This window comes from Hyperolius riggenbachi, chromosome 4, assembly GCF_040937935.1.
Source record: "Hyperolius riggenbachi isolate aHypRig1 chromosome 4, aHypRig1.pri, whole genome shotgun sequence".
Taxonomy (NCBI): domain Eukaryota; kingdom Metazoa; phylum Chordata; class Amphibia; order Anura; family Hyperoliidae; genus Hyperolius; species Hyperolius riggenbachi.
Window position 1 is genome coordinate 331196455 of NC_090649.1, and position 24259 is coordinate 331220713.

The following is a 24259-nucleotide window of genomic DNA, read 5'->3' on the forward strand; positions in this document are numbered from 1 at the left end:
AAGTATCCAAGAATATATTATTGTTTCACATATCATCAGACAAGGGAACCAAATATGACGGTCTTTTAATAAAGTAAAAGAGCATACTGGATGGTGCCGGCTGTTCCTTCTGTTCTAATGAATAAATACATTGTAATAATTTCTTGGTCAAAGAGTTCACTTCACATCGCTCCACAAAAACGCTTAGAAAAGTGCTTTTCTGAGTAAAAATTGCTCAGAAAGTACTTATAAAAAAACTACCTATAAATCGCTTAGTGCTTGCGATAGCACTGCCGATTTATAATGTGAGGGTGCTTAAAGAAGCCCCAGGTAAGTTCGGTACCTGAGACAATTCTCGTCTCAGGTACACTTTAAAGGTCTTGCCAGATCTTTAATACCAATCACAGAGTGTATTGTTCACCTTGCCAAACTGCCCACCGGAAGATTCCCCATCCAGCTCCACCCTCTTTCTATAGCAACCATACACCTGAGCATCTTGTCTGTACAGCGGACCGCCTGCGGGATCAAGTTCTCAACCCTGACAGATGATACTAATAAAACATGTATATGCAGATTTAAGGAAGTGTGGGATATAATAAAGGATGATGTACTGATTTTCTCTGCTTATTTTTTTAATAATCTCCATTGATTTTTCTTTTTATCCCTTCCCTTTTTCATAAAGGGGGCAAATCATCAAGCGAGGAGTGTTATGCATAGAGAAAAGCAAATAGATTATATCATTTTGTTACAAAACAAGGTGGAAAAATAAGAGCAATCAGTTGGTTCAATCTTCTTTCATTGCTTTCTTGTTTTCATTGAAATAACCACATTTAGTATAGTGAAGTAAAAGCTGCCCTGGCAGCAGAAAGATTTACTGCTGTGCTATAAATAGCTGCAGGCCTGTCAAACTGCAGTTTCAAACAAAGCAGCAAAGATAGTATATAGTGGCAAATGATACTGTCCAGCTTCTATTTATTGCTACTTCATACATACAAAAAGAAAAGCAGCATATGATACTCCTGGTTTTAACACCTTTTTATAGGTCATCCCTGATTTCCATTGTGCAGTATTCCTCTTGCAGTGACTTTTTCCCATGTGCAGTATTCCTATATTGCAGTAACTTCTGTTCTTAATGAACCTATCAACAGACAGTGGACCCCAAATTGTAATTTTGTCAATAAGTGATTTTAATTAATGGACAACAAATGTGTTACTGTTCTATACCTTACCTGACAAAGGACAAGGGGCCCTAATGTACCCCAATACCAAACCTAAGGTTCTAGCAGATAATTTGTTAAAAGGTTTTGCAGATTCCACAAGTGGTGTATTACCTTTGAAGTTTTAACAAACACATCCAACAGTAAATTAACATACGAGTGGCTGTAGTAATTAATATAATCAGAGATGTACATATTGCTACATAAATGACTACCGTTAATATAGCACACTATTGACAGTTAAGGTAGTGGTTCATAGTTGATGTCCAAAGTTTTGTTCACATGCTACCCTGCCAAGAACCTAGTGTGTGTACAGCAGGGCTTCCCAACCCTGTCCTCAAGTACCACCAACAGTGCATGTTTTGTGGCATTCCACTGAAGTAGTTAATCAGTTCTGCTGAGACACTTCTTTCCTCGCCTGTGAATGTTTGTGGCTTTCTGCAAAACATGTAGTGTTGGTGGTACTTGAGGACAGGGCTAGGAAGCCCTGCTGTACAGCATTCACCAGTGCATATGTAGAAAAAAAAATCCCTGCAATACTAGATGACTAGTTCCAGGCACTAGCCAGTGTAATTTACTATTCCTGACCTCAAATTGCAATATTCTTAAGTTGTACAGAGGATAAAAGCACAACACTATGGGGAGCTGAGCAAAAGGTAATAAACGAGTAAAGAAATAATATAAAAGTAGAATGTTTAGTAAGGATTGCTCAGCCATAATGTGTAAAGATTTAATAAAAAAATTAGGTTGCAGATCAAAAGAAGGTTTACAGCACCATGGAAACTATATACAACAACGTCCCTGTTATCCAGCACCCACGGGGATTGGCTGATGCCAGATAAGTGTGCTTTCTGGTTGCTTGAGACTGAATGTTAAAAATAGGCCTAGTTATTACAGTACAATCCCCAACTCTGTATACATGTATTACATTTTAAAATACTGTAATTGAAAGTATATTAACCTTGTGAAATCCATGGAACTCAGTCTTTAAAGTGAACCTTAAGTCAGAAAAAAGTGCAGCCCCCTGCAGCAGTCCTGTGCCCTCGCAGCCACTCACTAATCCTCTGGTCCCCCGCTGCCAGCTAGTTTCGTTTTTGCCGTCAGGACTGGCCACGCGTAGCTTTTTCCGCATTCCCGACTGCAATTAGCGCTATTGTGGGCCGCAACGCGTACAAAAATACGCGTTGCCGCATATCTATGCGTTCGTAATGCGGCAACACGTATTTATGTACGCGCTGCGGCCCGCAATAGCGCTAATTACAGTCTGGAATGCAGAAAAAGCTACGCGTGGCCAGTCCTGACGGGCCTGTTGGCAAAAACGAAACTAGCTGGCAGTGGGGGACCAGAGGATTAGTGAGTGGCTGCGAGGGCACAGGACTGCTGCAGGGGGCTGGTAGAAGCCCCAGGTGAGTAAAACTCTTTTTTTCTGGCTTAAGTGTCTCTTTAAAGGGGAACTGAAGAGAGCGGTATATGGAGGCTGTCATGTTTATTTCCTTTTAAGCAATACCAGTTGCCTGGCAGCCCTGCTGATCCTCTGCCTCTAATACTATTAGCCATAGCCCCTGAACAAGCATGCAGCAGATCAGGTGTTTCAGTGGTTCAGACTTATAAGTCTGATCTGACAAGACTAGCTGCATGCTTGTTTCTGGTGTTATTCAGATACTACTGCAGAGAAATAGACCAGCAGGGCTGCCAGGCAACTGGTATTGATTAAAAGGAAATAAACATGACAGCCTCCATATACCTCTCTCTTCAGTTCCCCTTTAAGCACAGCAGTGCCTACTAAAAGCTTAAAGAGACACTGAAGCGAGACTAAATCTCGCTTCAGGTCTTATATATAGCAGGGGCACGTGCTAAAACGCCGCTATCCCGCGGCTAAACGGGGGTCCCTTAACCCCCAACCCACCCCCTGCAAAAGATGGTCGGCAAGTTGGTCGTGGGGATTGTCTTCCTGGAGGCAGGGCTAACGGCTGCAGCCCTGCCTCCAGTCGCGTCTATCAGACGCGCATCGCCGCCTCTCCCCCGCCCCTCTCAGTGAAGGAAGACTGAGAGGGGCGGGGGAGAGGCGGAGATACGCGTCTGACAGACGCGCATGGGGCAGGGCTGCGGCGGTTAGCCCTGCCCCAACCAGGAAGCGCTCCCCCGCTGCACGGAGGGGGTTTAGGGGGACAGGGACCCCCGTTAAGCCGCGCTATAGCGGCGTTTTAGCAGGGGCACGCATGCCCCTGCTAGCTATGAGGTCTGAAGCGAGATCTATTCTCGCTTCAGACTCTCTTTAAGAAGTTGGTCTTCACCACTGAGTACTGCCGAAGATTTGTTCTGATTACTTGAGACTTCTGGTTAGTTGAGTTCTGGATAATTGGGACTGCTGTATTAAGACCTATGTGTTGCTGACCCAAAGGCAATATAATGCATACATTTTGTAATCCAGAAGAAGTAATTAAAGGGAGGTTACCAATAACCACCCACACAAGCAATATGAACATATCTTGTATATACCATATTTGTAAAGCTCAGAGCTAATAAAAAGCCAGCCATGCTAGATCTAAAGGCGCATACACACGCCATACGTGTGCAACCCTCCGTCAGACCCTCCAGCTGGGCGGGCTTTCTGCTGACAGTGGCACGTGTGTACGCGCTGTTGGCAGACTGATAAGACAGTTTTTGACAGATCTGGATCTGTCAGAAACAGTCTTATCAGTCTGTCGACAGCGCGTACACGTGCTACTGTCGGCAGAACGTCCACCCAGCGGGAGGGTCTGAGGGACCCGTCATTTGCTGAAGTATGGCGTGTGTACACGCCTTAAGGGAAAATCCTCAGTGCAATCATGGGAAATTATAGATGTCCAAAATGGAAAAAATAGACAGCAGTCAAACCTACCAGGAACAGACCATGAGCAAAAAATGGTAACAAAGTGAAAATAAAAATAATCACTTACCCCCAAGCAATGACATATCTGGTAGTTTATTAAATTACCAATATGTATTTCACATTACCTATGTTTGGAAATGATTAAATCCTTAAAGGAAACCTGAGACAGAGAAAAAAATTAAAAGCATTAATCCTTACCTGGGGCTTCCTTTAACCCAATTTAGGCTGTGGGCTCCCTCGCCTTTCTCCTGGGACACTCCAATCTTCCGCTGGCCCATCTGGTCGCTTCCTCTTGTCCAAGCAAGTCCTGTAGCCACACATGCATAGTACACGCCCACTGAGATGAGACCGGGCCTGCCAGTAGAGGATCAGATAAATGTACTTTTTAAAAATGTTTTTGTCTTGGGTACACTTTAAAGGGGAATGTGGGGGTGGATCCTGTGCAGATCCTGTCAGTTTCCTTTTGATTGCCTCTGATAGACCGCTGGGTACATTTTTAGTATGGCCTACATCTTCCATTTATAGAAACTAAGGGCACAGCACTAACCTTGTACCTTCGGTGATCGGTTTCCATGTACCTTCGGTCACATCAGCCTGCCACAGCAGGGATGAAGAATGGATCAGAACTTAATTAATCTACAGAGAGGTTGCACTCAGCATTGTCATAGCTGGAGATGGTAAATGAGATTCCAATAATTCAGACTTGTATGCAGCTCAGGATTTGGTCAAATACACTTCTTTGGACTTTATTTGTATGGGGCCGACATATTATGCAGCGCTGTACAAAATATATTGTCTTGTCACGAACTGTCCCTCAGAGGGGCTTACAATCTAATCCCTACCATAGTCATAAGTCTATGTATGTCTCGTGTAGTGTATGTATCGCTATGTCTTGGGCCATTTTAGGGAGAAGCCGATTAACTTATCTGTATGTTTTTGGGATGTGGGAAGAAACGAGTGCCCGGAGGAAACCCACACAGACACGGGGAGAACATACAAACGTCTTGCAGATGTTGACATAGATGAGATTCGAACTGTGGACCCAGCGATGCAAGGCGAGACTTTGGCCGAGTTCCAAGTTGGAGCTGATACCATTTCATTTTTCTGTATTGAAGTTTTGTTTTTTCATTTCAGTGTCTTCCAGTACTACTATCCCTTCAAGGGGTACTATGTCGAAGTTATACTGTTTCCAGATTCCTCATATCAGTTTTGTAATAGGGACAGCATTCATTTCTCCATAGTCTTGTGAAAAAAATAGGTCCAAACACCATTTGTTTTATTTTGTAAACAGCTAATCTTGAGTCAGTAACTTAAATAAGTTCCCCTGTACCACACCACATGGTCTCTCCTAACTGATCTCAGCCTCCTTCACTCTGCCTACAGACACAAAAGATTTTCATCTCTACTCACAAACTTTATGCTGGGCATACACGGTACATTTATTCCTGCTAAATCGAGCCGCTGGTGCCTGGATCGATTCCCGCTCGTCCCCGCAGGCGCTTCTTATCTTCTGCTCGTTGTCTTCTATTTTCCTGCCCGCGGTATCTAGCGGGGAATCGATCCGGCGGGTGATCGGCCACGTTGGATTTTATCAGCGGCCTCCATCAGTGGCTCGATTCAGCAGGAATAAACATACCATGTATTCCCAGCATTACAGTGCATGTGAACTGTGTATCTGCTGCAGGCTCATCAAACTAAAGGTGGACATTAATGATGCAATCCCTCGATTGATTGTAGTGATAGATCAGAAATAATCATTTGGCCCGGGTAATGGAAGGAAAACTGCAAAACAATTCGATCAGATTTATATTGACAAATCTCCACTTGTCAATTTTTCTGTGCCTCAGTTTTTCTTCATGAGTTTTCTGACAGTTTTGCATTTGCTGTCAATTGCTTTTCTGCATGTGAAAAATGCATTCTAGTGTGAACTAGCCCATTGATTAACATTGGTTCTCAGTTTTCCTATGCAGAAAATGCACAGAAAACTGCAGAGTGTAGACAGGCCCTAATGGAATCGATCTATTTTTCGGATCAATTCCATAAATCTGTTCTGATAGGTTAGCAGTTTTCTTCCGTTAATGGACCCGAATGATCATTTCTGATCAATCATTACTATTGAATCGGACAATCTATTGTCCAGGAAATTGTATTGTTAATGGTCACCTTTAGCAATAAAGCAGAGGAATTCCTAGACCGCTAAATAATAACTTGGCAGAAGCTGTACTAGAACCCTGGAGGTTTTGATTACAAGGCAGAAGCCTTTACCACTACACCATGGCTTTTGCTATGAGCCTGTGTCAGTTCTCATTAGCATTTGGTAAACTGCATTTCTGTCTTCTACCTCTGGAGGGTAGAATCTCTGCTTCAGAGGTAGATGACAGCAGTGCAGTATATCAAATGCAAATGCTTGCTTTGAAAGGCTAATGAGAAACACTGGAGTTTATAGCAGAAGTCATGGTGTAAAGGATAAGGCTTTTGCCTTATAGCCACAACTTCACAGGTTCTATTATAGCTCCCTCCAAGTTATTTAGCTGCCTAGCAATTCCATGGTCGATGGAGTTATTTAGCTGCTTAGTAATTCTGATTTACCAGTAATACCCTGATTTTTTAAAAACAATCTGCTGCACAGGGAAAAGGATTTAAAATACGCTGTTTACTTGTCTATTCGTGTAAAATGCAGTACGCCCTTTTTGTGAGGGGGCCCTAATTTGCAACTCAATATCCTCAGCCCTGTTATATGCATAGCAGTTGCAACACAAAGGAGTTTGTTTAACAACTTTGAAGTACACCCACGTTTACCTGATGGCTCATTAGAAAGTGACTGATTCATTTGGCTAGTTTTCCACCTGTGCAATTTTTCCACAAATTTCCACGATGAAAATTTGCATGTGTATGAAAACCAATGATTGTGAAAGGGCTAGTTTCCATTTCATGCGAATTTTCACATGAAATTGTATGCGTGAAAAACAATTAACAGCCTGTTCTATATTTTCATATGCTGTATTCGATTTTTTTATATATATTACGGCTAGAACCCGAAGTCTGGCCACTTCGGGTTCTGGCCGGTCAAAACGCAAAGTGGCTGCCTGATGCGGCCAATATAGAAAACGATACACCATTTCGGACTTTGGCCGGCCAGAACCCCGCTGTCAGTGTCAGGTCCGTGCTCTCTCCGTGCAAGGACCCCTGGGCTGCCTAAATGCTGCCGGCTGCTTTCTTCAACGGCCGCCGGCTGCTTTCTCCACCCAGATGACAGAGAACGGAGGGGGGAGGAATGTCCCCAAGGTATCCCGCTGTCCCTGCTCAGCAGTCCCGCTGTCTCCCAAGTGTCTGCGCTGTCTGCATTGAAGGACCCGAGCATGTTAGGACCCAGGTGACAGAGAACGGAGGGGGGAGGAATGTCCCCACGGTGTCCCGCTGTCCCTGCTCAGCAGTCCCCGCTGTCCTCAAGTGTCTGCTTTCTCCTCCAACGACCCAAGGCTCCAGTTGACACGGGGTGGACACAGAGAAGGGGGGGGGTGGGGAGGAGAGGAATTTGATAGGAGAAGGGAGATGATTTTGCATTTTGACATAAGTTTTAATGATTATTTGGTGGCATATTTATTCTTAATAACTACAGCTATGTCAACGCTAATAAAATGCTAATATAATATGTTACGACCAAAACGGGAATAGAACTGGCCTATCTGACGCCGGCCAAAGTCTAAAATGCTGTGATTTTCTGACTTTGGCTGTTTCTAGAATTGACCGGCCAATGTCAGAAATTCCCAGCGTCAAATCGGCCAGTTCTAGAAACAGCCGGCCAATTCTAGAATTGGCTGATTTCTGGTTTTGGCCGTAACATATATATTGCGAAAAATCACATTCATATGCAAATTTTCACATCCGTATTCTTACCAAAAAAGGAACTTACTCTAAAAAGGAATGTCATGCAGTTACTAGGCAGAACATGTAAATTAGTGTCATTGCAAAAATTTGCACAAAAAAGGATGTAAAATACCATTGGGGGGCGGAGCGGTGTTTCAGAAAAAAACGCATATGATTTTCCTGACCTGAAAACGCAATGTTAGGAGTCCAGGAAAAAAAAAGTGAAAGCGCGGTGTTACAGTGGAAATGTAGCCTTACGGAGAGCTTCAGTTATTTTGTAGAATATTAGTATCATTCAGTTGTATTGAGGTTGCTGTACTGGGAAGTGCGTGCTGTAGTGTGCTGTTGCTTAGCAGTGGAAGAGCTCATATTCTTGCTTATATTCTTCAGAAGCTGACTGAAACCACCTTGCAGAAAGTGATGAAGATAACGTTGTGAAGAGCTCCATGCAAGGTGGTAGTTTCCACTTTTGTGAATGGAGATTCATGTAATACTGATTACAATGCCGTGTCATGGCTGGATATTGTAGTGTTGGTGGCATTGCATGTTTATAAACATTCTCAATGCACTGTATGTGCTTTCCATTAGCTTCATACTGTATTTTTTAAAACACAGTATGAAGAATTTTTTAAAACACAGTATGAAGAATGCGGCTGCGCAGCTCTAGGGCCAACCCCTCCGTTCCACGCTACGTAGCGTGGATCGGAGGAGTTGGCCCTAGAGCTGCGCAGCCGCACTCGCGGCCAGGCGGACTGCGCAGCCGCGGCCAGAGGAAGCGGCCATCGTTGGAGGGGAAGGAGAGCCCGACCCGGGCCGTGGGGTCGGGAGCCGGCCTGGGGGGAATAATGAGCGGGGGACCCGGCGGCGCTGCACGGAGGGCGCGGACGGCGTCCTCCGTGCCTGAAACTTAGAGGCAGGTAATTAACTTTTTTCACGTAGTTGGCCTCGTAAGTCCTTTAAAACACCATGATTGGAAGTTACAAACCTAGAAAGTGTACTGGTTTGCTAACATTTTTATTCAATACACTGAAAACACCCAGTGCCATAGTAAGCCAGCCTACTTATGCTTTTATGTCAGAACAAGATGTCTCAAGTATAGGCCATATAACAGACTAGAGATGGTTGGTGAGATGCTAATTCTGACTTGCATGCATATTGTATGTGGCTTAAAACTGCACCAATCAAAACTGGCAGGAAGTGCATTTGATTGGCCCAGTTCCAAGATCTGTACAATTTGTATTAAATATACTTGCAAGTTGGAATTATTAATAAATAATCAATCTTCTTTTTCCTAGACAAGTTGTTGATAGCCACGTATATTTCCAAGACCTCCTTTTTATCATCTCAACTGTACTAAGGTTGTGGCAGATGATCTTAGATGTTGCAGTATCAAATCTATTGTAGATATGCTTTGCCTGGACTAGGGATGGCCAGTGAAATGCAAATAATTCTGAGTTGATGTTAAATTATGCAAATTCTTTATTCATATGTATGCAGCTATGTTTAGGTGGGCATAAAGGTTTTGAGAAGTTTTTACTAGTAATGCAAACATTTGTGATGCGTAGTTAGACCCTGTTTACACTTAGGCTGCTTTCACAGTGGGACGTTACAGGCGCACGTTAGAGCAGCCTGTAACGCAGCCCACCACACAGTAATGAAAAATCAATGGGCTGTTCACAGTGCCCACGTTGCCTACATTGTAACGCTGCACGTCAGGTTAAAGTGCTGCATGCTGTGCGTTATACGTTAGACTGTTTGTAAATGCGCAGTAATGTTGGAGGAGGAGGTCTCTCCTCCTCGGCCAGCCACATGGCTAATTAATATTCACTGCACGGTGTGACGTGCAGTGTTTACTTCCTGGAGCGCTGCTCTGTGATGCGGATCACGTGGTCTCCGCAGTCTATAGCACAAAAAAGTCGCACCAAGAGCTGCATAACGCAGCTCTAGGCAGCGTCCCCCACCAACACCACCAGGCGTTGCGTTAGGGGCACGTTATGCAACCTATAACGTACCCTAAAACGCAACGTCCTGGTGGGAAAGAGGCCTTAATCAGCTGCTCTCAGTTATAACTGAAAGAAAACTGATTTTCAAAGTAATGCCCATGTTTTTCTATGGCACCTTTCACACTTAACGCATTTGAACTGAAATTTTTTCACAATGCACTGCTGTGGAAAAAACGCGTACTAACGCACACCAACTGATTACGTGTAAATGGGCCCTTAGTTAGTTGTGGACGGTAAGGGTGACATGGGAGTTGTAAGGATAGATGTAGATTGGTTTATATATGAGGGGGATCAGAAGATTAATACGGTTCAAAAAAAATCTATTGTGAGGATAGGTGATCCCACTGTTTGTCATTTGTGATCACTAGCCTGCAGTATTGCTATAAGGGGGGCAGGGTGGCACGGGTGTGACGGCACATGGGAGTCGGGTGAGTGGGGAGAACAATGCGCACTGGCTGAGAGTGTGGGGGTTTTGGTCATTACTAGCCAAGTTTTATCTTGAGAACATGTTGGCAATTCATGCAATAAGATTTTCCAGTTCCCCAAGGTTGTCTACCTAGAGGTTGCTACACACTATTTAGATCAGGAACGCAGTAATCTCCCTGATATGTATATCTAACTTGCTGTACCAGCAGGAATCTGATCTAATATTAAAGGGATACTGTAGGGGGGTCGGGGGAAAATGAGCTGAACTTACCCGGGGCTTCTAATGGCCCCCCGCAGACATCCTGTACCCACGGAGCCACTCACCGATGCTCCGGCCCCGCCTCCAGTTCACTTCTGGAATTTCTGACTTTAAAGTCAGAAAACCACTGCGCCTGCATTGCCGTGTCCTTGCTCCCGCTGATGACACCAGGAGCATACTGCGCAGACCAAAGACCATACTGGACTTGTGCAATACACTCCTGGTGACATCAGCGGGAGCGAGGATGCAGCTGCGCAGGCGCAGTGGTTTTCTGACTTTAAAGTCAGAAATTCCAGAAGTGAACTGGAGGCGGGGCCGGAGCATCGGTGAGTGGCTGCGTGGGTACAGGATGTCAGCGGGGGGCCATTAGAAGCCCTGGGTAAGTTCAACTCATTTTCCCCCGACCCCCCCCCCTACAGTATCCCTTTAAGAGCACTGTTGCTTACTCACTATGCACTGCTCTGTGAAGCTGCTGATTGCTCACTGCTCCTGTCTGGAACCCCCCCACCCCATCTGCTTAGTTGCTACAATAACAGCCTTTCTTAATCTGTGTTCAGCTAATAAACTGATTGAACATGGACCAAGCCTATATTCTATAATGAATTATTTCTAACTAGATGTTCACTTGATCTTATGGTTTTGCCATACCTTTTTGTTTGTTAAATAAATCTGTGTAGACTCTTCTCAAGGCCTCTTTTCCACAGGCAGTTGAAGGGCTTGTTCACACTAAAAGCGTATTCACTTCTTAAAAAGCGATGGCGATTTTAAAAATCGCCTTAAAAGTGCTTGTATAATGTTCGCTTATGTGAGTGTTCTCACATGAGCGATGAGCTTTCTATCCAATCGCAAACGCGGCTCCTGCACCATTTTCAGAGCGTTTGGGATTCAATAGAAAGGATAGGAAAATCGCTAAGCGCTTGAAAAAGCACTTTGAAAAGCGATTTCCTGAGCGCTTTTAATGAATAAATACATTGGCCTCAATTCACTAAACTTTTATCAAACACTTTATCAAACGTTTGATAATTTACCTCATGAGTAAAATCTGATTTTGAATTCACTAAGGTGTTATAGATTTATTGAACATTTTATAGATAAAATATTCGATAAATCTTTAACACCTTAGTGAATTCAAAATTAGATTTTACTCATGAGGTAAATTATCAAACGTTTGATAAAGCTTAGTGAATTGAGGCCATTATTTCCCGGGGCAAAGAGTTCACTTCCTGACTGACATCAGGAAGTGGGGAAAAAAAAAACCGCTACACAAAAGCACTTAGCCTTTCTAAGTGCAAATCGTTCTGATAGCCCTTTTCCACTGCACAACTGAATCGCAAATCGCTAGTGATTTTTAAACCGCTCGAGTTGCTACTTTATCATATAAATCATGAAAAGTATTTTCCACTACAGTGATTCGCAAATCGCAATAGCTTTCTGGAGCGATTTTAAGAGGGATAATGCAATGGAAATGAAAAATCGCAAAACAAAATCAATGAAAAATCTTAATCGCTGGCATTTGGAAAAGCGCTTTCAAAATTGCTCAGCGCTTGCAATTTATAATGTGAACAAGGCCGAACTGTGTGCTCAGCAGACAGTTACCAGACCGCAACACGCAGTTGTGAGGGTTTGAGAGGCATTTCACTGCCTATCAACTGCCTGTGGAAAAGAGGCCTTATTGAAGTATTCAGTCCGTTGCCAAGTAGATTACCCTCCTCCCCCTTGCAATGTTCTCTGTAGTAGTGAACAATATTATGCAAGAGAAACAAACACCATCCTTATCACTCCCTGTTTTATTTATACTTCAGAAGCTGTTGAGCCAGTCTACCTGGCTTTACCTACCAGACCTGACCTTATCCTGCAAGATCTGGTACTCCAGCCCACAAGCCATGTTCTGGATTTTTCTTTTTTTTGGGGGGGGGGGGGAGGGCATTGATGCTGTGAAGCACAGTTTAAAATACCGTATATGGTTAATTAAAAAGATTTAAGAATCACAAAAAATGGCTATTCTGTTATGCTATGATAAGACCTTGTGATATTCTGTGGGATGGGATTGGCTTTGGGTGTTTAAAAATTCTTGTTACAGTATAGACATCACTCCAAATATATCAAAAGCAAATATGACATTACTTCGATGGTATCACACAAAGAACACTTCAAGACATCAACTACAAAACATCTGAATGTATACACTGCTAGTATAATATTGCTTATGATAGAGCAAAATGCTTGTGGATGTGCTAGGTTATTTGTGATCTAAAGTGAATTAAAAAAAGAACCAAAAAAAACTCTTAGGCCCGGTGCACACCAAAAACCGCTAGCAGATCCGCAAAATGCTAGCAGATTTTGAAACACTTTTTGTTATTTTTCTATGGCGTTTTGATAGCGTTTTGCGGATTGCTGCAGCGGATTTCAGTATAGTAGATTTCATATATTGTTACAGTAAAGCTGTTACTGAACAGCTTCTGTAACAAAAACGCCTTCAAAACCGCTCTGAACAGGCGTTTTTCAGAGCAGTTTGCGTTTTTCCTATACTTAACATTGAGGCAGAAACGCACCCGCAATCCAAAAAATGCCTCACCCCGGCATTTTTCGTTTCTGCAAAACGCCTCCTGCTCTGGTGTGAACCACCCCATTGAGATACATTGACCAAGCGGATCCGCAGCCGCAAGCGGCTGCAGAAACGCTGAAAAAGCCGCTCGGTGTGCACCAGCCCTTAAAGCTATGTACACATTTAAAACTGGTGGAAAGAGGAAATCATTTTGGGTGGCAGAGTGATAGGATCTTTGCACAGACACTGCAGGCTGATCAGCATTTTACTTCTCTAGGGAGGGGGAAGGACATTCAAGCAACAAGCTGCTGTGGGAACTTTCTTTGAAGTTCTTGCAGGGACAAAAGAAGACAGAAAAAAGACATCTGTCTAGCTGGCTTGATGTCCTGTAAGGAAGCCAGCTTGCCTGGGGACAGCTGTACACACCTTCTGGCTGAACCAATCAAACAGCTGAGGAAAGTTTTAACTGTGTACATAACTTAAGGCTGGGTTTACACTGCCTTGCATAAGGTACACGGTTTAATGTGTGTGTACTGAAATGCTTTACAACACATAATTTCATAACCTGGTCAAATCCACTGAAATTATTGATCATACAGGGCCCTTTTTGGTGTTTAACAGAGGATGGTTAGGGAAGTGGTTGAGTGTGTGCTGGTTAAGGTAATTAGCTTTGACATAGGCAAACAGGGTTTGAATCTTGCCTCTTCCTGTTTGGTAAAGCAGTATCCTAACACTGCTACTGCCTACTGAGTGTTCCTTGAGGCTTCTTGCACACAGGGACGTTACAGGTGCACGTTAGTGCAGCCTGTAACGCTCCCCCAACGCACTGCAATGTAACACAAGTGGGCTGTTCACACTGCCCACGTTGCGTTATATTGTAACGCAGCAAAGTGCTGCTTGCTGTGCGTTCTCCGCGGCTAAGCCGCGTTAGACTGTTTGCACATGCTCAGTCATGTTGGGGAGGAGGGGAGAGCGGCCGGGCACATGGCTAATTAATATTCACTGCACTCAGTGACGTGCAGTGTTTACTTCCTGGAGGGGCCGCTCTGTGCGGCGATTGGCCGGGCGAGACCACGTGATGCCGCATGCGTCCAAGAGTACGCATCACGGCATCACAGACGCCAGATTGAGCTGCACAACGCGGCTCACCAGAGAGCACCAGGCGTTGCGTTAGGGGCACGTTATGTGCCCTATAACGTCCCCTAAACACAACGTCCTGGTGTGTTACTAGCCTGAGTGCCTGCCTCACTGACAGGACTGCTCTGAGTCCGACAGTACAATTTTTTTATTTTTTTATGCGAGCGGCCTAGAGCTGCAGACAGCCCTCCAGGCTAATACTGTTCTCCCTGTAAAGTATTAGCAGAGCAAAGTCACACTCCCTCCTGTGTACTTTCGTGACTTTTGTCGTCTCCCAGTACTTGTACCCAATGACATGGCATAAGCATGTACTTGCCACCAGGTCACAATCTTTGGGCATCGGGTGATGATTAGTTGTGGACTGTTCTCCTTCTTTCTAATAACTGGTATCAGCCTTCCTTCTCTGCTTTTTAACTCTTAGGCCTGGAACCCACTGCAAAACGCAATCGCTAACGTTTTGTATGAGCAGTTTGTAAGTGATTTCATGAGCATTTTAGCGGTTGTGTAGCGATTAGCGTTTTAAAGTCTGATTGGTCCGTTCAATTAATTTTAATTTTGTTACAGTGTGCAGTAACTTTAAAACGCTAGCAAAATCGCTCCGTGCAAGTTTTGATGAGCGATTATGCCAGCGATGATATACTTAACATTGAATCGCTAACGCTCCCAAAATGCTGCATGTCCTGCGCTTGCGATTTCAGGAAACGCAATCGCTCCATTGGAAGTTGCCCCATCCATTAACATTAGCTGAGCGTTTTGGCAAAACGCTAGCGTTTTGAATCGCTCCAGAAATGCTCACAAAACCGCTCTTGTGGGTTCCAGCCCTTACACACTTCAGATCTGTGTTTCTGCAGGCTTCTGAAATGTAGCAATAAAGCAGATAAATTAAAGAGACACTGAAGTCTCAAGAAAAACATCTTTTTATTTAAAAAATGTGTTTAATATGCTAGCCCTACCTAAACCGCCGCATTCCCGCCGCTGTAATCTATCGAAATCCCCCTTAACTTCCACCTCCCTCTCCCCTGTAAAATCAACGACTTTCTTGGTCGTGGATTTTGCTGCTGTTGGAGGCAGAGCAATGAGCTGCAGCTCTGCCTCCATTCCCGTCTATCAGTGGCGGATCTCCGCCTCTCCGCCGCCCCTCTTAGTGAAGAAAGACTGGGAGAGGCGGCGATCCGGGCTGACAGACGCGCTGAGAGGCAGAGCTGCGGCTCATAGCTCTGCCTCTCACGGAAGCGCTGCCCAGATTGGCCCCCAGGGAGTTTGGGGGAAATTAGATAGATTACAGCTATCGGGAATGAGGTGGTTTAAGTAGGGCAAACATATTAAACACATTTTTTAAATAAAAAGATGTTTTTCTTGAGACTTCAGAGTCTCTTTAAGAGGCAGCTGAATAATAAGAAGTTAGCTGGGTTGGAACCCAGGATGTTTTGGGTTTAAGACCGCAGCACTACCATTGCACCATTACTGCTGGTGTAGGGTTATCTCTGAAAACCTTAAAGCGGATCCGAGATGAAAAACTAAGTATAACAAGTAACTTGTCTATATATCTTATCTAAAGCCGCATCTACACGAGTAGATGCGGCCGCGATGCTCCTTATCAATCGAGCCGCTGATGTGGCTCGATTGATAAGATCCGACAGGACGGATCTCCGCACCACCGATTCCCTGCTCGATCCCCGCGAGGGGACAATGACAGGGAATCGTGCGGGAGATAAGCGGCGCCGGCGGGGACGAGCGGGCACGAGCGGGGAATCGAATGCGGCGAGCGGGGACGCGGCGGGGACGCGCAACAGGCCGCCGATCGCCACAACATCTCCCTAACATCTCCCCGTGTAGACGGGGCTTTAAGTTTAGATAGTTTACACAGCAAATCTAGCTGCAAACAGCTTTACTAGAATATGATTGATTATTCCTGTGATACAATGACAGCAGCCATGTTGTTTGTAAACATTACACAGAGGCGGGCTTATCTGCATCTTGAGCAAAAAAAACTAATCCTCCCTCCTCCTCTGAAATCTCTGACTAGTAATACCTCTTCTCCCCCAAACCCCCACCCCCATCCTGCACAGACTGAGCTCCCATGAGCCCTTGCTACTGTCTGAAAGTGCCTTGGTTCTCTGAAAACCTGTGGGGGTGGCTTCTTTCGTTTATAGGGAATTAGAGTATTAAAACAAACAAAAAAAAAAGTATTTGGCCTTATAAACAAGAGTAAAAGTTCATCTCGGATCCACTTTAATTAGACGTTTTAACTGAAATCTTTTTCACAATACACTGCTATGGAAAAAACGCACACCAACGTGTACTAACACACACTAACGCGTATCAACTGATTAAGTGTAAATGGGCCCTAAGGGAAAGAAAAAAAATGATGCTGTCTCTCCTTGATCCTCTGCTAGGTGGCATAGTAATTTTGGCAATCATGGCCCAGCCATGCACTCCCCATAGCGCTTCTGTCGCTGAGAGAGTTTTCGCCTTCGCAGTACCACTTCGCAGGCACAGAAAACACCCAGCCTCAGGAGTACGACAGGGGGAACGTGCAGAGCTTGACTGCGCTTGCGCCAACTGTCAGAATTACTGGGCAGCATAGCAGAGGATCCGGGTGACCTGGGATGGTGGCGAGGGACGGATTAGCCTGAAGGTGGCTAGCCTCAGGTATGTATCATTTTTTTCTTTTTCTAGTCTCAGGTGCACTTTAATGTCTAATAAAAAAACACAGGAACTTAAAGCAGAAATCATGGTGTAGAGCAGGTATGTCAAACCGGTCCTGCGAGGGCCGAGATCCTCACACATTTTTGATACAGCTCAAATGAATTGATGGGTCTGTATCAGGAAAGGTGTGGTCCATCAGGTAGAAGACATTCCTCTCTAACTCAGTCCATCCTAAACACTGTCATGGATCTGGCCCTCCAGGCCTGGAGTTCGACACGTGTGGTGTAGAGGGAAGTGCTTTTGCCTTGTGGCAGCAACTTCATGGGTTCAATTACAGCTCTCTCCAAAGTTATTTAGCTGCCTAGTAATTCTGCTTTACCAGTAATACCCCAATTATTTAAAAATAAACTGCTGCATGAAGAAATGGATTTTAAAATATGCTGCCCGTTGTGATTGGCCACATTAAAAGCAATGGGCAGTGCATTGCCATATGTTATTTGTGTAAAATGCAATATGCCTTTTTTTGTGCGTGGGACCTAATTTGCAACTCAATATCCTCATCCCTGTTATATGCATAGCAGTTGTAACACAAAGAGGTTTGTTTAAAAACTTTGAAGTATACCCATGTATACACAATAGTTCTTTAGAAAGGAAAATGATTTATTTATCAAGCTCCACTTATTTCTCAGAATCCCAGTATCATTCAGTTGAATTGAGGATGCTGCACGCAAGAGCAGTCTTCTCACTCGGGAGGACAGTAAAAAACATAGACACTAATTACAGAAGCCAATAGTGTAGTTGTAATTCCTGTGCCTTGCTGCCAAAACCTCCTGGGTTCTAGCACAGTGTCCTCCAAGTTATTTAGCTGTCTAGCCATTCTTCTGCTTCATTGCTATAAGTGATGTGCTGATACACAGCTCACATGCATTGTGAAGTATGTGAGCTGAGATGAAAATCAGTTGTGTCTGTGGTCAGAGAGCCGGGAAGGCAGAGATCAGCTAGGCCTTGTTCACATTGGCATTAAAGAGAACCCGAGGTGTGTTTAAAGAATGTTATCTGCATACAGAGGCTGGATCTGCCTATACAGCGCAGCCTCTGTTGCTATCCCAAACCCTCCTAAGGTCCGCCTGCACTCTGCAATCCCTCATAAATCACAGCCATGCTGTGTTTACATCTGTAGTGTCAGTCTCAGCTGCTCCCCCGCCTCCTGCATAGCTCCGGTCCCTGCCCCCGTCCCTTCCCTCCAATCAGCAGGGAGGGAAGGGATGCAGGCGGGGACTGGAGTTCTGCAGGAGGCGGTGAGAGCAGCAGACTGACACTATAGAGATAAACACAGCCAGCTCTGACAAGCTGTTTGTCAGCAGCGTGGCTGTGATTTATGAGGGATTGCAGAGTGCAGGCGGACCTTAGGGGGGTTTGGGATAGCAACAGAGGCTGGGCTGTATAGGCAGATCCAGCCTCTGTATGCAGATAATATTCTTCAAACCCACCTCGGGTTCTCTTTAAAAACGGTCCTTTTAGCGGACCAGATGCTATGTTAATCTGCCGAACGGAGCTCAAGTTTGGGGCGGTCGCGGGATGTGTTAGAATGGAAGGCCACAGATGAAAAACGGATGCCCGATAAAGACTGAACCCTTCAATGGATCAGTTTTACACCTAATCCGTGCATTGTTAACCGACCCTTGGTGTGGTGCAGGCCCTTGGCTTCCCTGTCAGTAACAGCTCATATATCACTTAACCTGTAGTGGGATCACCATAGTAAAATGCTTGGCATGTTACACCATATACGGCACTGTTCATGGTACAAAAAATAAAGTGGCTTTAGCAGGATACTTTTTTTGTGTAAGAAGACATTTCATATTGTTAAATACAAGACAAATAATAATAATGGGAACACTTGTCTCCTGTTAGACTAAAAGCACTTTAGAGCTGCAGCCACTAAGGGTGTGCTCAGTCGGCCACCCAGCAGTGTAAGGCCTTTTTTTCTACGGGCAGTTTATAGGCAGTGAAATGCCTCTCAAACTCTCACAACTGCTTGCTGCTGCCTGGTAACTGCTTGCAGAGCACACAGTTCCTTAAAGGACCACTATCGCATAAAAAGTAGGCAGTTAAAATCTGACAGAACTGAGGCCCAGTGCACACTGAGCGGTTTTAGCAGTGATGTGCCAACCGCATCCACCTGTGAAACCGCTTGGCTAATGTATTTCAATGAGATGGTGCACACCAGCGGATTGAGGTTTTTAGCAAACCGCAAACGTGCCTCCTGCTGCACGTTTGCGATTTGCAGAAGCGTTTCTGCCTCAATGTAAAGTATAGGAAAAACGCAAACCGCTCTGGAAAATACTACATCAGAGCAGTTTTCCAGGCGTGTTTGTTACAGAAGCTGTTCAGTAACAGCTTTTACTGTAACAATATTTGTAATCTGCTACACAAAAATGCTAGGCATGTTTAGAAAACGTCTCTAAACATGCCTAGAATCGCTCTGAAATCTGCTCCAAAAACCACTAGCGTTTTGAGGATCTGCTAGCGGTTTTGGTGTGCACTGGGCCTGATAGGTTTTGGACTAGTCCATCTCCTCATGGGGGATTCTCATGGTTTTCTTTGTTTTCAACAGCATTTCCTGAACAGCAGTTGCAAAGTCTAACTGACAAAATAGTGTACAAGTGATTATGGAGGCTGGCTGGTATCTTAATATTTTGGAAGTTAAACTGCTGTTCAGGAAATGCTATTGAAAACAACTCTAGGAATCCCCCATGAGGAGATGGACTGGCACAAAACCTGTCAGTTCTGTCATATTTTAACTGCCTTCTTTTTTCACGATAGTGGTCCCTTAAAGAGACACTGAAGCGAGAATAAATCTCGCTTCAGTGCTTATATTCAGCAGGGTCCCGCGGCTAAACGGGGGTCCCTTCACCCCCCCCCCCCACAAAATCAACGACCAAATTGGTCGTAGATTTTGCTGCTGCTGGAGGCAGGGCTAACGGCTGCAGCCCTACCTCACAGCGTGTCTATCAGCGGCGCATCGCCGCCTCTCCCCCGCCCCTCTCAAGTGAAGGAAGACTGAGAGGGTGGGGGAGAGGCGGAGATACGCACTGACAGACGCGCGTGGGGCAGGGCTGCGGCGATTAGCCCTGCCCCAATGCGGAAGCGGTCCCCCGCTGCACGGAGGGGATTTTGAAGGTAAGGGACCCCCGTTTAGCCGCGCGATAGTGATGAGCTCTGAAGCGAGATTTATTCTCGCTTCAGAGTCTCTTTAAGAAGTCTTGCCAAATGGCTCCTCACTGAAGAGGTACTGGCTTCAACCAGGATTGCAACCCTAGTCTCCTATGTCTCAGGCAATGCCCTTATGCTGAGAATACACGGTACGTTTTGTACCGTGTATCGAGCCGCTCGATAGATTCCGGCGCGTCCCCGCTCGACCCCGCGGGCACCCGGAGTGATTCCCGCTAGTCCCCGTGGGCGGCTTCTTATCTTGCGCTTGTTTCTTCTATTGTCCTGCCAGCCGGTATCGAGCGCGGAATCAATCTGGCGGGGTATGGGACACGTCGGAAAATATCAATTGAGCCATCAGCGGCTCGATTGATAAAAAAAAATGTACCGTGCATCCCCAGCATTAGCCAGTACACTATCTCCTTAGGTAAGTATCTGGCTGATTTTTAAAGTTCCCATTGACCTTAAGGCCTCTTTTCCACGAATTGTTGAACTCTGTGCTCAGCAAGCAATTGCCAGGCTGCAGTGAGCAGTTTGCAAGGCAGCAGTGAGCAGTTGTGAGAGTTTGGGAAGCATTTAACTGCCTATCAACAGTCCGTGGAAAAGAGGCCTATCCATCAATATTCCTCAGGTAACTTATATCACCTGCCTCTTGCAACACTCCATTTTGTTCAGATTTCAGAAGAAATTGGGCTCTATTCACAATCACATGTGGTAAGAGATTTTTTACCGCCAGTGATAATTTCCGCATTTTTTCCACATTCACTAAATATGTTCCACATGTTTCCCGAATGCATGAACAATGCGTAAAAAAAAATTTGGGAAACATGCGTAATTACATAGTAAACATGCGGAAACCATGTGGAAAAAAGTGGCATAAAAAACCTTGTCCCAAAAAAAAAATTAAAGTTTACCAAACACGGCACTCAAGGCTCCAGACTCCATTTAAGTCAATGGGAAGCGAAATATATCACCAAGTACTAGTAGGTGATAAATCGGTAGTTAAGTCAGAAATAAGGTTTTTTTGCGGGAACTACCGACTTTTGCGGACTTTTACCGCATGTGGATAATTAATGCGTAAAATTTTGTGCATGCGGTAAATGTTCATGCGTGCAATTTTGTGAATGTCAAGATGGTCTCATTTCAGTCGGGAATTTACCGCAAGTGCATTTCCGCATGCGGAAAATGATTGTGAATAGAGCCCAATGTATGTTGTACACCACCCATTACCTGACACTTCCCCCTCTCTGGATTGATGGTACTTATCCGTTAGCCGGGCGCATCCTCTAGGTGGCGACAAAACTCCACCAGAGTTAAGGCTCATACACGCATCAGACTATAGTCTTTGGAAAATGAAAGATCACAGACCAATCTTACCACCCTTCATGTAGTATGAGAGCCATACTCTACACAGTCTATTCTATGGAGCTGAACTCCACATCAGACAGAAATCTTTGCAAGATGCTGCACACACAGGTGCTGTACAGACACAAAAGATCAGTATCTGCAAAAGATCAGTTCCTGCCAAAAATCTATTCCTGCAAATTGCAATGATAGCCTATGAGATCTGCAGATCATCATACAAACCTTGTTTAACAGACATTCATCTGCAGATCAGATCCACCAGGATGGATTTTTAGATCTGCAGAGGATAGTCTGATCTGCAGATGAATGTCAGTTAAACAAGGTGTGTATAATGATCTGCAGATCTCATAGACTATGAATGCAATTTGCAGGAACGGATCTTTGGCAGGAACAGATCTTTTGCAGATACTGATCTTTTGTGTCTGTACAGCATCTTTGTGTGCAGCATCTTGCAAAGATTTTTTCCTGATGGGGAGTTCAGCTCCATAGAAAAGACTGTGTAGGTATGGCTCTCATACTACATGGAAGGGGGTAAAATTGGTCTGTGATCTTTCATTTTCAAAAGACTATGGTCTGATGTGTGTATGTGGCCTTACATCTTTCCCTACTATCCATGTCGGCCTGGAGGGGGAATAGTAATTAGCGCCACCTGCCGGATGCGCCCGGCTAACAGATAAGTACCGGACCGTAGTGCAGCTTGTTTGTGAAGTGGTCTTAGGTAAATGATCACAAACTTTTTGTGTGCTCAGCAAGCAGTTTCCAGGCAGCAGTGAGCACTTATCAGGCAAGAGCGTTTGAGAGTTATTTCACTGCCTATCACCTGTCCATGGAAAAGAGGCCTTAGGCCCCGTTTACACTTAGGGCCCTTTTCCACCTGCAGTCGCTAGCGTTTATGCTGAACGCTAGCGATTGCTGAATCGCAAAACCGGCGATTCCCCGACGTTTTGCGGCCGCGATTTTGCTATGCTATGCACTGCATAGCAAAATCGCGGCAAATATCGCTCCGCCGCGCGTTCGGGTAAAAAACGAATCGCGGTAGTGGAAATGACCTACCGCGATTCCTATGTTAAAAAGCAAACCGTAGCGATTGTAAAATCGCTAGCGGTTTGCGACTTTGCGATTCAGCCAGCGCAAACGCGCTGGTGGAAAAGGGCCCTTAGGCCTATTTTTCACGAACTGTTGAGCTGTGTGCTCAGCAAGCAGTTGCCAGGCAGCATTGAGCAGTTACCAGGCAGCAGCAAGCAGTTGTGAGAGTTTGAGAGGCATTTCACTGCCTGTAAACAGTTCGTGGAAAAGAGGCCTTAATCAGTTGCTCTCAGTTATAACTGAAAGGTCAACTGATTTTCAAAGTAAGGCCTCATTTCCACGAACTGTTGAGCTGGAAAAGATGCCTAAGTCCCATGTTATCCTATGGCACCTTTCGCACTTAACGCGTTTGAACTGAAATATTTTTTTACAATGCGCTGCTATGGAGAAAAAAAAACACGTACCAACTGATTAAGGCCTCTTTTCCACGAACTGTTTCTAGGCAGTTAAATGCCTCTCACAACTGCTCACTTCTGCTTGTCGCTGCCTGGTAACTGCTCACTGCTGCCTGGCAACTGCTTGCTGAGCACACAGCTCAACAGTTTGTGGAAAAGAGGCCTAAGTGTAAACGGGACCTTTGTTACAGTAAACTGCGGCAACTCTACCTCAGGCTGTTGTTTTGCACTAGCCCTCTGTCCAGAGAAGGCCTTATGAATGACAGCAGTTTCTGGTGTAAACTGATTCAGTATGGTGATCTTTCAGATTTTACTCAATTCGGCCCAGTGCACACCAAAACCGCTAGCAGATCCGCAATACACTAGCGGTTTTGGGAGCTGATTTCAGAGCGATTCTAGGTATGTTTAGAGAGGTTTTCTAAACATACCTAGCGGTTTTGCGTGCGTTTTTGTGTAGCAGATTACACATATTGTTACAGTAAAAGCTGTTACAGAACAGCTACTGTAACAAAAATGCCTGGCAAACCGCTCTGAACTAGCGTTTTTCAGAGCGGTTTGCGGTTTTCCTATACTTTACATTGAGGACGAAACGCTTCCGAAAACCGCAAACGCGCAGCAGGAGGCGCGTTTGCGGCTTGGCAAAAACCGCAAACCGCCGGTGTGCACCATCCCATTGCAATACATTAGACAAGCGTTTTTAGAGGCGGATGCGGCCGGCGGATCGCTCCAAAAACCACTCGGTGTGCACTGGGCCTTCCTTTGCATTCAATCAAGTCTCCATCATTACAAGTCAATTATTTATTCCAACATATAAACTTCACTGCACAGCCACCAAGCGCCTCTCTTCTCAGCATTCAACCCCTATTCTGCCTGATTAACCACACAACACTTAACCCTTTCACCCTAGAAGTGGCTCTTCATGAATCTGTGCCATACCCAGCGGGTGCAGATTTGTTGGTCTGCTATGAATACAGGCCTGCAAAGAGGAAATGTGCTGGTGGTTACGGCATTGCTATTCAATGAGTCACTAGTTTCGTCCTTAGTAACCCGTGTGCAGGATTACTGAAGTATGAAGTGAATTTTAAGTAAGGGAGATACTTCAACTCCTAAACTCTAAAGAAAAAAAAGTTAACTTGCTTGTTGACATAAGTTTAGGTGGTGCATGCAGTTGTATTGACAAGCATTAGTCAAGCTGTAGCAATAGAGAGCTGAAACTCTGTCTTCAGGGCCCGTTTCCACTATAGCGAAT

The 24259-nt window shown here is 44.8% G+C and overlaps 1 protein-coding gene and 1 long non-coding RNA gene across 2 annotated transcripts in view; one reads left to right on the forward strand and one right to left on the reverse strand.

Moving 5' to 3' along the window:
• Positions 1-24259, forward strand: part of IRF2BP2 (interferon regulatory factor 2 binding protein 2) — a 49600-nt gene that overhangs the window by 10258 nt on the left and 15083 nt on the right. The gene's annotated exons all lie outside the window — the stretch shown is intronic.
• Positions 1038-23098, reverse strand: LOC137503980 (uncharacterized). The gene is made up of 3 exons (XR_011019397.1): positions 23020-23098; positions 4267-4422; positions 1038-1117 (listed from the first exon to the last, which is right to left on the reverse strand). It is a non-coding gene; the product is annotated as an uncharacterized lncRNA (long non-coding RNA).